The sequence below is a fragment of the Ambystoma mexicanum genome, chromosome 6p (assembly GCF_040938575.1).
Source record: "Ambystoma mexicanum isolate Mex_15411 chromosome 6p, UKY_AmexF1_1, whole genome shotgun sequence".
NCBI classification, from domain to species: Eukaryota; Metazoa; Chordata; class Amphibia; order Caudata; family Ambystomatidae; genus Ambystoma; species Ambystoma mexicanum.
The window spans coordinates 780,302,140-780,314,844 of NC_090935.1; positions in this window are offsets into that span (position 1 = coordinate 780,302,140).

A 12,705-nucleotide genomic window follows, 5' to 3' on the forward strand; every position below is an offset into this window, starting at 1 on the left:
CAGGACCGCTGCGGAAGAGCAGGAAGACCCAAAAGGCACTTTTTGTGACAACCCCCCCCCCTGTTGACACTGCTCACCTCAATAAATGTCATGCTGCTTCTCTCCCGGTGGAGCCCGCACATGCGCATGGCAAACTAGATGTGTTTGTCAGTGACACCAGACATTGCCTGCAGAGCCAAACGTGAGGGGTGGGGAGCTCTGGGGAGGTGGATGTGGAGGACGTGTTCTGTGCTCCTTATGAGGAGGGTTACTTTATGGGTGCAAGGACAAAAAAAGAGTCTTCAAAAAGAACTTCTACAGCTAGATAGTGCAAGTTCACCAAATTACATCAATGCACTCTGCGAACTCCCGGACAAGGCATCCTCTCAGCGGCTTAATCCAACTCCCATAATTAAAGAAATGGCAAAATGCCTAATAAATGGGCAAACCCCAAATAAGCATGGTGACAGATCAGCACACGAGCAGGAACTAAGAATCAACACTCTAACAAAAGCGAAAAACCAGACTCAGAATATACCGTCAGGCATTAACCAAGATACTTTGAGTTGTGTACCTACAGCCTCAAAAAAGACCCATGGGGCAAAACTAAAACATGGAGCCAAATCGTTTTCAGACTCAAACTCATCAGATGGCATTTCAAACCAAAAGAGTGAAACATACATATGGAAAAATACAGCAATATAGTGCCAAAACGAAGAGGCTCTAACACCACGCAAAGGGAAGAGGACACTTGGGAGGAAATATCGGATAAAGACCTTTTGACAGCATCAGGTCGTTGTGATTTAACAAAAGACTCAAATGAGTCGAATATACCTAAAGATAATGAAGAAATTACGCCTGCTTTCATAGCGGACAAAAACAGCACAATAAACGTGCCCACGCTGAATAAGAATATGATTTCCATAATAGACCCAAAATCTAACTTCCCAACACAAATTGATACAAAAAGCAGAGAAACTTTCAGACCACACACAAAGGCATTCATGGGGCAGCTACCTTGGAACCAAAAGAAACAATAATAAACCCAAGAAATCCAACAAACCATGAAACAAAAAGCCAATTTAAATCTGTCTGGGACACAAACAAATGACACTATGCAAAAGAGACTGACCTGCCTGTACAAGCAAGTCCACACCGCGTTCAAGGAGAAGAATCGAATTAAATATCGGCCACAAAGATCCAGCATCTGAAGAAGGGGCAAGAAACCGACTATTTATCAAAACTTCTACCCCCCCAAATAAGAAGGGAAAAACCAGCAATCACAGAAGTGGAGATTAACAAATCCACACTACTAATGGCTCCTGGAAAAAAAGGTCAAATCAACAATGCACGAAGAAGGACACTTTGTAGACCATGAATCTATTAGAAATAGGCGATGCCCAAAATGGAAAAACGTTGCCAGAAGAAGAAACAATGGAAATGGAACACAACTACATAGTACGAGTTCAACAGAAGATTCAGAGGACCTGGATGAACAAAGCTCCCCGACTGCGAGAATAGAAAAAACGAACATCATGAAACAAAATATCAATCCACAAAGAGACGCTGTGAAGGGCAAAATGAAGTGTTACCAGATAATTGCCCATCACAAATAGAGCTATTCGCTAATTTACAAGCCACACTGGCTTCAATGATAACTATAATGCTGGCACCATTTCTTAAGCTTTATAAAGCTTTACATGACAATTATAAAGATCAGACAACACTCTTGGCTCTATTGCAATCAAAATTAACATCCATCGAAGCCTATATTGAAGCAAAAAGAGAAAAGAGAGCATGAGAGAAAGAATCAGAAAACATCATATTTAAAACACTCATCAATTTGATCGAAGATGCAAGAGAGGATGAAAGATCCTTTTTGAGTTGCTTCAGAGACACAGTAAACTTACTAAAAACACAAAACCTGGAGAGTGACAACATAAAGTAAGAAGAGCGAGTATCATCAGAAGCAAAGAACAACGGTAATCCACCCGATCTGAGAGACCACATAGGGGACAATCCATCATAACTCAGTCGGAGAGTAACAGACATCCAGTGGAATTGTCTGAGCGGATCTCAGCTACAGCAAAGCAAACTACCATTGGATGCCCACCATTAACAGAAGAAATTAACCCAACTCAAGATGTTTGCTGTTTCACAAAGATAAGGCAAGCAGAACTAAAAACAAACACAGTATAAACCAAAAAAATGTTTGCCATCTTTGAAGCAGATGCCCACCAGGACATAAACCCTAAGGATTTGGGAGCAAGACGAAAGGTTCTGGCACTATCAAACAAAAAGACAAAAAATCTACCCAATTCTAAACTGATGGCAAATGGTAGCAACTGGAACTTCATCTGAAATCTCAAACCAATTAATGGACAAAAACAGCAGCCACTTATGAAGAAGGCAGTTATGGGGAAGCAGAGTCTAATAAAACAAATTACATTAATCACACGGATTCTGAAATAGAGGCTGAACCTGAAAGGCCACCTAAAAAAATGTCGCACTTTGAAACTCTGGGAGAAAGACGTGCATTGCTGGAGGCTAAAGCAAAGAAAGCAAACTTAAAGCGCACAGTGATGGAAACCATGATCAGACATTCGAAACAAGAAAGACTAATCCTGCCGAGACATGCAGAGAAGCATCAATATCCACCCCGATCAGAAAACCAACAGGAACGAACACAAGCACGCACGACAAGAAACTCGTTTGAGGAAGTAAACATGACTCATAAACTTCTACTAGAACGCGTCTTAAAGGCTAAAGATGGGCTGATAATGAACTGCACTAATTTAATTATACTCTTGCACAGTGTGCCATCACTACGGGTTGTTGAGCCCAAGGACATTAAGATAGTTGCATTCCTTAAGGAAACGGAAAACGACAACATCTGTTTGCACATCACAATGAAAGCAGTTGTAAGCTTATTCAAATCAGCCACAGAAAACTTAGAGTTCTGGGCTTTGACCTCAAATAATGCCCAAAAGATCAACCAGACGAGCCAACAGAAACGCCCACCAAAACAAAAGAGCTATAGAAGAAAAGACATACATTAGAGAAGGAAAATGATGAAGAAATTACGGAACAGCCTATAAGATTCTCACCAACATTATTGCGAGGCCCTGAGGCTCTGCATATTGTAATAAAAGGCAGAGCTATGAAAAACCTACAAAAACAGACTATTTAGAGACAAGCGTGGACAAGGAAAAATCATTGGACTGGCTTGCCGCAACTTTAGCACTTCCAGAAAGCAACTACCAAATGCATAACTCCACCAAAAAGTTTCCGACTGGTCTCTTGGAACACCCGAGGTTTTATACATCTCTTCCAAAAATGAGATCAAGAACTACTAGAAATCGATGTCATCTGTATACATGAATCCTGGTTACGCGAAACTCCAACCCTTCATGGATTTACTGCTTTCCTGAAAAAGCATATAAAGGACAAAGTGGAAGACCGTCGGGAGGATTGCTCATGTTCTTAAAAAATAGCACACCAGGCAAAGTGGTGAGAGTGATTAACCCTTCGCCCCTTATTCAAATAGTGATAATACAACAACTAAATAAAATGCTACCAATCAAAGAGACACGAGCAATCATTAACCTTTATTGGGACAAAAAATCTAAAGACAGAGACACCTTTTCTGCACATGGTCATGAACTCCATTGATGGGCTAAGATCAGAATTCGAAGACATACAGCTCATTGTTTGTGGAGACCTCAATATAGATTGCTTCAAGATTACAAAGAAAGAAGAGCAATCTTGTAACAATCTTCAGAAGCAAACCAGAACTAGAACATGTTTAGAGGAGACAGAAATGTGAGACCTCCACATGGCGAATGGCCATGTAAATGGCAATCGAAATGGAGCGATAACCTGGGCGTCAAATAGTGCAAGCACGACACTGGATTATTTCTTTGTCGATGCTACAATTTTTCAAAGAATAACTTCACTGAAGATTCTGACATCCACAAAGAGTGACCACAGAGCTGTAGTCCTAACATGTGCTGGAGCAATCCAACAAGAGCATGCAAGTAAAAATGGGAAATGCTGGCCATACAAAATTGACCTAAACAATGGCCACAATAGAGTGCAAATAACCCCAAAAACATTACCAGCATTGACGATAGCCATGAAAAAATGCATGAGCACCAGATCTGAGTGCCACATATGAATCGTACTTAACTGCCTTTAGAGAAACACAAATAGGGACAAATAAAACGACATTTTCAAGTTTACACAAATCAGAACCGTAAATCAAAAAGAAGAAGAAACAACTGGCAAGGGACTTAAGAGCTTTGAAAAAGGTGCCAGCAATCAAAAGACTAAAGAAAAGAGTTAAAGACAAAATATTAGAATTGGGCCAAAGCACATAGAGCCCACTTATATCAAAAGGACTCGGAGCACATGCTCTTGGCATTAACCAAAAAAAATGTCAACTTTTTCTGGTTTCTTATGAATAACAAAACAAGCTCGCACGGAGCTGCTTTAATAAATCGGATACAAGAAATTAAGTGGGTGGAGCATTTTGAAAGGACCTATTGATAAAATCTGCTCCACAAGAGACTGCAACTCATAAACCGTGGACTATAGATTTCAACAAAAACAAAATCAAGTCACTAATTAACAAGACAAGTACATCATGTGCGCCAGGTCCTGAAAGCCTGGCCAACATAATACTCAAAGAAGCACCAGACCTATGGACAGATCTCTGCAATTACCTGTTTACCAGAGTCAATCTCTCTGGGCAAATTCCTAACTCATGGAAGAAAGCGTTAGTGATACCGATTTTCAAGAGGGGGGATAGAGCAAAAACAGAAAACTATCATCCAATTTCCTTGTTGGATGTGTTGGGAAAATTGTATACTGGTATCCTGCTAAAATGACTAAAGGAATGGTTAAAGGCAAGCAAAATATTTGACCAAAGGCAAGTGGGATTCGTGGAGAAAGTAGATTGTGGTTTGAACATATTTCTAATTAACTTATTAAAAAGGAAAACCCTAAAAGAAAATCAAAAGTTTTTCCTAGCATGCATTGATATGGGGGCAACAGAGTCAACAGGAACATCTTATAGGAAAAATTGAGAAAAAAAGGGTGCCCTAAAGATCTGATGGCAGCCATTATAGCCCTACACACCGGCACTACATTACAAGTTCGACTAGATCAAAAAGGCACTTTAACAAGAGAAACAGCCCCAAGAAGAGGGCTGAAGCAGGGGTGCCCACTGGCATCTGTCCTATACAACATTTATATCTTAGATATGAAGGACATACTTGAACCGGCAAGATCATGCTCTCTGAGTATCAGTGGGCTCCCAATAGGACACCTCTTATATTGATTCTATTGGATAAGACACCATTGGGCCTCCAATGAAAACTAGACCCACTGCACAAATATGTGGAAGAAAAAATGACAAAAAAATAAACACAGAAAAATCAGAAATTTTGATAATCAAAAAACCACAAGCACAAGTAAAGAAACGATTCAAATGGTGTCTTAAAAACAAACACTTTCCGATAATAAAATCGACAAAATATCTAGGAGTCATAATCAGTGCAGAAGAAGGAGAAAAGCCCTGGATTGAACATCTACAACTCAAAATGAACCAACTGACCGTACAGGCACTAATACTTATGAGAAGATTTGGCAAATTCTTGCTGCAACCAATCATAGATTTTTACAATGCAAAAGTGGTTCCCACAATAACATATACCGGCAAACCGGCTTGGGAATACCGTGGGAAACATGGGACAGACTTTGGAAGAGAGTACTAAGACTGCCAAGACCACTTCCAATGGGCTTACTCTGACATGAATTGGGACTATACTCACTACACTCTCAAATTATCTGGAAAGCACTGTCTACCTTTGGGAAAGTGGAGTTATCTTCTTGTCCTCCACAATATAGTGTAATTAAAGCAGAAAACGAGAAGTCGAATATCTGCCTGCTAACTTTGTGGAGAGATAAATGTATAGAAATCTTAGCTGACCTAAACATAAGATCAGAATCTTTACGCGACTACCCAAAAAAGATAAAGGCACTACTCATGTACTTGGATTGGTCAGAAACAGAAAGGATGTGATATAATTAAAAAACTCATACATTGTCAACTAAACTAATGAGTGTGCCAGGGACCATACCCGAATATTTGAAAAAATCTGCGAACCCAAATCACATAGACCTAATCCTGCGATTTAGGTTATATGTACTAAGAACTAAACAAAACCAAATGAAATACGGCATCACAAATAACAGCATATGCCGTTTATGCAAGCAAGAAGAAGAATCTCTACGACACCTAATTATGTCTTGCAAGAATCTAAGAACAAGACTGTTGCATGACATTTTATCACCAAGTTGCGGCCTGAACCCCGGTTTATGGTGGGAAGTACTCTATGAGGGAATAAATTAGGAAACCACTAGAGCACAAGGCATCTACTTGGAAGTGATGTTAAAAAAGCTAACAACTATACCAAAGGACTTCTAAAAAAAAGAAAAAGAAAGAGACCAGAAGGAGAATATGAGGAGGAACACCCAACTATAGCCAAGAATAAAGCATGACAAGAAATATAAGGAACTTGCATATCGGATTCCCAAAATAAGCACCTGAACGAAGGCCTAAAAGTGAAGAAGAATTTAATGGAACTGCTGCTCTTGGCTTATGTTGGGGGGATATAAATTACATTAAAGTAAAAGTTTGTATTTTTACATTAAATGCTTAATAAATAAAATAACAAAAATTAAAATAAATGTTTAGGTTATTTCTGATGTGAATACTTTCCAAAAGTACTTGGAGGGGGAGGCTGGATTCCAGCTGCCCCATCAGATTTCTTTCTTAAGCTCCCGCCTGTGGAGTACTCCAGGTAATAGACAGTGGAAGACCATGTAGTTGAAGGTGTCTCAGCATTCTTACCCAACCCTGGAGCAATTTGGGCCTCTAAGTACTTAAATTGGTCCAGGGTACAGGACATCACCCTGAATGTCGGGATGATCTCCTCAGTAGTCTCCTGCATCTTCCCGTTCTTCTTAGAAGTTCAGGCATTCAGTCAGTTCAATGCTCCGCTGAGGCAATGACTCCTGCCACTTGGTTTCTTGTCTATGGCATGGATGTCCAATATCATCTCCCTCACTCTGGTGACATGGTGCCTAGGCAGCTCAACAGGCCTTCGAGAAGTTAAAGAACACCTTTTCATGGCACCCACTCTAAGACTACCCAATCAAACAAAACCTTTTATACTAGAAACAGATGCATCCAAATCTGCTATCGGTGGAGTCCTAAAACAAGTCTCATAGAAAAGCATTGAACATCCTATTGCTTACATGTCTAAGACCCTGACATGTTCAGAACGCAACTACACAGTTCTTGAAAAAGAACTGCTGGCTATGAAAAGAGCTTGTCAAGAGTGCAGACATCTGCTTCTCGGTGCTCAGCATCCCATACAAATCCGAACAGACCATCGGAACCTGAGAGTACTACAAAATCTCGAATGCCAAAATAGTCGTCAAGCACGATGGGCCTATTTATTTTCCTCCTACAACTTTGTACTCACACATTCCAGGAACCAATTATCAGATTGCTGATGCTCTTTCCCGAAGTTCTTGCAATAAACTACCTTTTAGCCCTGAAAAGATGATGCCTCATGCAACATTCATCCATTTCGTTTCATCATTTCTGCAAGACATACAAAGACAAAGCCAAAGTGTACCTATTGCAGAAGTGAACAAACACCTCCTGAGAAAAGAAGGAGGACTCTACTTTCACATTGACCAATTGTACATACCAGTGTGGTCTTCAAGACAGCAGGTTCTTCACATGTGTCACGATCATAAAGACAACAGGCCACAGAGGGATCGCTACCACTATAGAGTTAATCTACAGGCATGCCTGGTGGCCCGTGGTACAAAGGACATCAAGGACTATATCTCAGCATGCTCTATCTGTCTTCAATCCAAAGTTCCTAGGCAACTACCCATAGGCAGATTGGTTCAACCGCCTAGGCCTACAAGTCCATCGGATAACATTTCTACAGACTTTAATCGTAGAACTGCCACCTTCCTCTCACAACACCGCTATCATGGTTACTGTGGACTCTATGACCAAGCTAGCCAATTTTGTTCCCATGACCAAACTACCTTCTGCTGCTCAAATGGCTTCTTGTTTACTTCAAACAATATTTCGTCTCCATAGATTGCCCAACAGCATTATATCTGACATAGGATCCCAATACATTTCTACCTTTTGAAAACATCTATGTACATCCCTAGGAATTCAACGCCACTTAACATCAGGATACCATCCGCAATCCAACAGCCAAACAGAGAGACTCAATCAATTATTGGAGCAATAACTTTGTTGTTTTGTATCTGCATCACAAGACGACCAGAGTTCATTGTTACTATATGCTGAATTTGCATATAATAACTCACTTCATTCAGCCATACGGATGTCACAATTTTTTTGTACATACGGATTCCATCCTTCTGTTTTCCCAACAGTCACTCCACCTTCCTCGAAAGTACCTGCAGTGGATGCTCTTGTAGCAGATATACAAACAGGTCATTCTACGGCTCTCTCCCCACTCTCTGATGCCAGACACAAAGCTAAAGAACAAGCAGACAAAAAAAATGCTTACAAGAATCCATCTACAAACCCAGAGACATGGCATGGCTCTCTTCTAAATACCTGCCAAGACGATTGATACCTTCTAAATGGTCTCCAAAATATTTTGGAAGGCCATGGGAACAGTGGTTTATCGTATTCAACTTCCCCCTTCTTGGCATCAAATTCACAATGTTTTTCATGTCTTACAACTTAAAACATATGTCCTTGACAGATTCAAAAGGAGAACAACGCTTACTCCCCCTCCGATTGATACTCCCGAAAGACCCGAATATGAAGTGGCGGCCGTCTGTGACTCAAGATACTATTGAGGATCATTACAGTATCTCATAGACTGGAAAGGATATGGTCCTTCTGATCGGACTTGGGAACCTGCAGCACTGGTTCATGCCCCCAGATTAGTACAAAAGTTTCATCAAAACCATTCCTGGAAACCTGGTCCAACAACCCCACGGGGGGGTGGGGCATACTGTTAGGATTTCCTCAGGATTGCTATGAAGGAAATGGAGGAAACACCATCCACACTACTCACAATGGAAAGCAAGATGGCGCCTCCTGGATTCTGTCTCAAAACTTCCCTTGGAGTGGTCTAGACTTTTCCAACATTGCGACATACACCTTCTCCGTTCTATATCTATCAGCACAACGAACGGGTAGGTGTGTCGCTTCTGTTTCGCTCTATGTTGCCTTAGCCTTCGAGCCTTTGAGCAACTACTTCTTTAGCTACTTCTTTTGAGCTCCTTTATTCCGTTCCTTTCCTTCCTCTGTTTCACTTTGATTCCGACTTACCTTATTTCTTGCCTTTCCTTCTCCACGTCATTCTTCACGGTTCCACCTTCGCTCTTCCCCTTTTGTTTTCTAGCCGTCTCGCTCGGCAATCTTTCCTTTAGTTTCCGCCTTATTCTTTCTATTGCTCTCCTTGAATGCCACTTGAATTTCTGCGGCTTCCCTGTTCTACTGTTCCGCCGACCTCAGTCCTCCATTCTGCATTTGCAGCACGCCGCTTGGATCTCTGCGGTTCCTTGCGACTATCCCGACAGCAGATCTCCAATCTGCATTTGCAGCTTGCCGCATTCTCTATGGTTTCTGAGCTGCCTTCAGACAATGGTCCTGCATTAACAACCCGCTGCACCTTGGAACTGTGCAGCCTCATCCGTCCGTGCTGCTCTTTTGTGCAGCAATTTAACACCTGGAAATCTACCATTTGCCATGTTATGTTCTCAGTGGATTCCTCACATGTATCCTCGCAGCAGCTGATCATTGGTTATTACCATCAGCAATTTACACACCTCTACAATCCAACAGCACCCCAACATCAACTCCTCTGGAACCTCGAGTCTTTTCCTGGTTAACTAGACATTGGGATTTCTTTCCCAAGAGGGTTTACCAAGGGTGCTTCCCCCGAGGTGCACAGAGCCCATTTCCTGGCCTCTGAATGCTTTCAGCTACGGACCAGCACCTGCCTAAAACAACAACTGAGCACCCAAAAAGATTGCATAATTGTAATACCACAGCATAGTGGAAAGGTGCTGGGGCTCTGAAGGGGGAGGGTGTATCTAAAGCAGTGTCACTCCGATCAGCAGCTCATGCAGTGCCTCCAGCCATTATAATGTCATCTTGTGTGAACAAGTTCTCCTAATATACTGTCGCATCTTTACAATCTTCATCATTCATCTTGCTATCTCCACTGCTAGCCACCGGTGCATTTGGGGGTGGGATCACAGCTTCAGTCTCTGGTTGTTGGGTATGGAAGTGGTGTTGGTATTACTGGCTGGTTTACATGTTTCCTAGCTGTCCTGTGATTCTGTGGCTCTCTGGAACTTGATCTCCTGGCAGATTGGGTGCCAGCAGCAGCAGCAGTGCGATGGTGGGGGTGGTGCAGATACTGTGCTAGGGCAGGATGTGGTGAATGTTGCAGCAGTGCTGGTGGTGGTGATAGTTATGACATTTCTGGTGGAGGCAGTGACATTTGCAATAGCAGGAAGGTTTCCGAAGAGAAGTGGATGGTGATAAGCTGTCCAAGGCAATGCTGTCAAGAGGCAGTCTGGAAAATAGCCTTCTAGGACCAAAACCCCACACTGGGCAGACCCATAAGGAAGATGATGTGTTGATGATGTGATGAAGGATCAAATGGATCAAAGTTAATTGTGCGCACAATATTGATCAGCCTTGATAAAACAGACTCAGCGTGAAAAATGTCTCAGCTGTTCAATGAATCACACGATATCCGATTTAATGACAACAATAAGAGTTAACTCTTTGGTTCACAATTATGGAGTTTCAGTGCCATTTTCTTCAATGAATTTATTATTATGAATATGCATGAAAACTCATGCTCCTTCTGCTCAACCTGTTTCTATTAAAATGTATAGTTTGTTACGTTGGTTTACTATGTGAATTATGTACGTTTAAAGTCATCTATACAAAGGAAGATATTGTTTTAACCCCGGGAAGCCAAATATGAATATAGGCCACTATAAGTTAGATCTGGTTAGTTAAGTCATTAAGCACCTAAACTGCAAACTGAAGCCACATTGCGGCATCACCACTTAAACAACATGTGTGATCCTGGACAAGCATTTAATCTCACAGTACCTTCTCGTAGACCATCGCGTAGCACTGACAAAGTCAAAAATGATTGCTTGTGAATGGTTAAAAAATTATCAGGGTAATTCATTGAAATTCGCACAAAAGTGGCGCACAGCGTGCCCGTGCAAAAGTCTGCGCCAGCCGCGTGCGCTAAAATCGATTTCCGCGCACAGCGTATTCATGGATTTTCGCATCCAAAACTAGCCGTGGCGCAGCGTGGCGCAGCGACCCTGCAGCAGTGCCAGTTACGCCCCCAAGAACGCCCTTGCGCAAGGAAAAGCCTTCAAAATCCCCAAATAATCGCAAAGGGCTGCGCTAACCCTGGACCGTTTCACAGGGCTGGCAAACAGCAAACGCCAAGCGGGGAACATGTATTTCAGTGGTTTGCGGGAAGTTCCACATGCGATTGTCCTGTGTACGTGTGCATCAGGGGTGCGTGGGAAGTAACACACGCAAAAGCAGCATGGTACGTGTATTTCAGGGGTGCGCGGGAAGTATCACATGCAAAAGCAGCAGGGTACGTGTATTTCAGGGGTGCGCGGGAAGTATCACACGCAAAAGCAGCAGGGTGTTAGGGAGAATTCTCTGTTTAGGCTGAATTTCCTAACCTAGTGAGTCCCCCAGCAGCTTTGCTGGATTTCTGGAGTTTGTTTTTTTCCATCCTGCCAAGAGTGAGACTCTTTTCCTCCCACTCTTGGACATGTATGTGTGTAATTCCTTTGAATGTCAATGTGTTCTATGGGCTATGGGGTCTTTTACTCCATAGGGTCTCATATGTTTTGCTATGTGTGTTACACCGCACCCTACGTGCCGTAACACTGGGGCATCCTAGCGGACCTCCACCATAGACTCCATACCCGGGGACTGACTACTGTCTTCCCGGGCATGTAAAGTCACCATTGGCTTTACTAGACCTAAATTTACTAACAGAACTAGTACAAACCATCTTATTGTGGACGTACTAGTAGGGGTAATTCGATTACGCCTGTATCTGTTATTCGAGGGGGCACTGTCCCGTCCCCCCTCGTCGAGTTTTGGCTGGTGGCAGTGGAAACTACTTGTTATGTTCGACCCCGAACATAACCCCATGGGATTCGTCCCATTGTTAGAGATTGATACTTTTTCTCCTTAATCTCTAATGTACCACCGATCTACTTATCTTAAATAGGTTTATCGGATGGTATTTTCTGCCAGAACTCGGTTTGTAAAATGGCGTCTGTGTTCGTCTCTGTGACTCCTAAACCAAAGGTCGAGCCCTTTGTTCCACTTTTGGCGGGCTCTGTACAGAGACCCTCCAAAGTGGTGCCATTCTGTCTGGGTTACCACAGGGGTGTGGGAGAGGGTTTAGGCACCCTGGACCGAGTTGCCTTGCCAACTCCGGTCGCACTCTGGAGTGATTGGCCCAAGTGGTGAGCCTCCCCGCTCACCACTTAACATGTGTTGATTGACAGCTAGGCTGAATGAATGGGGGTTTTCTGCATAAAAGCAGGGCTTTTGGGACTGGATCTTCAGAA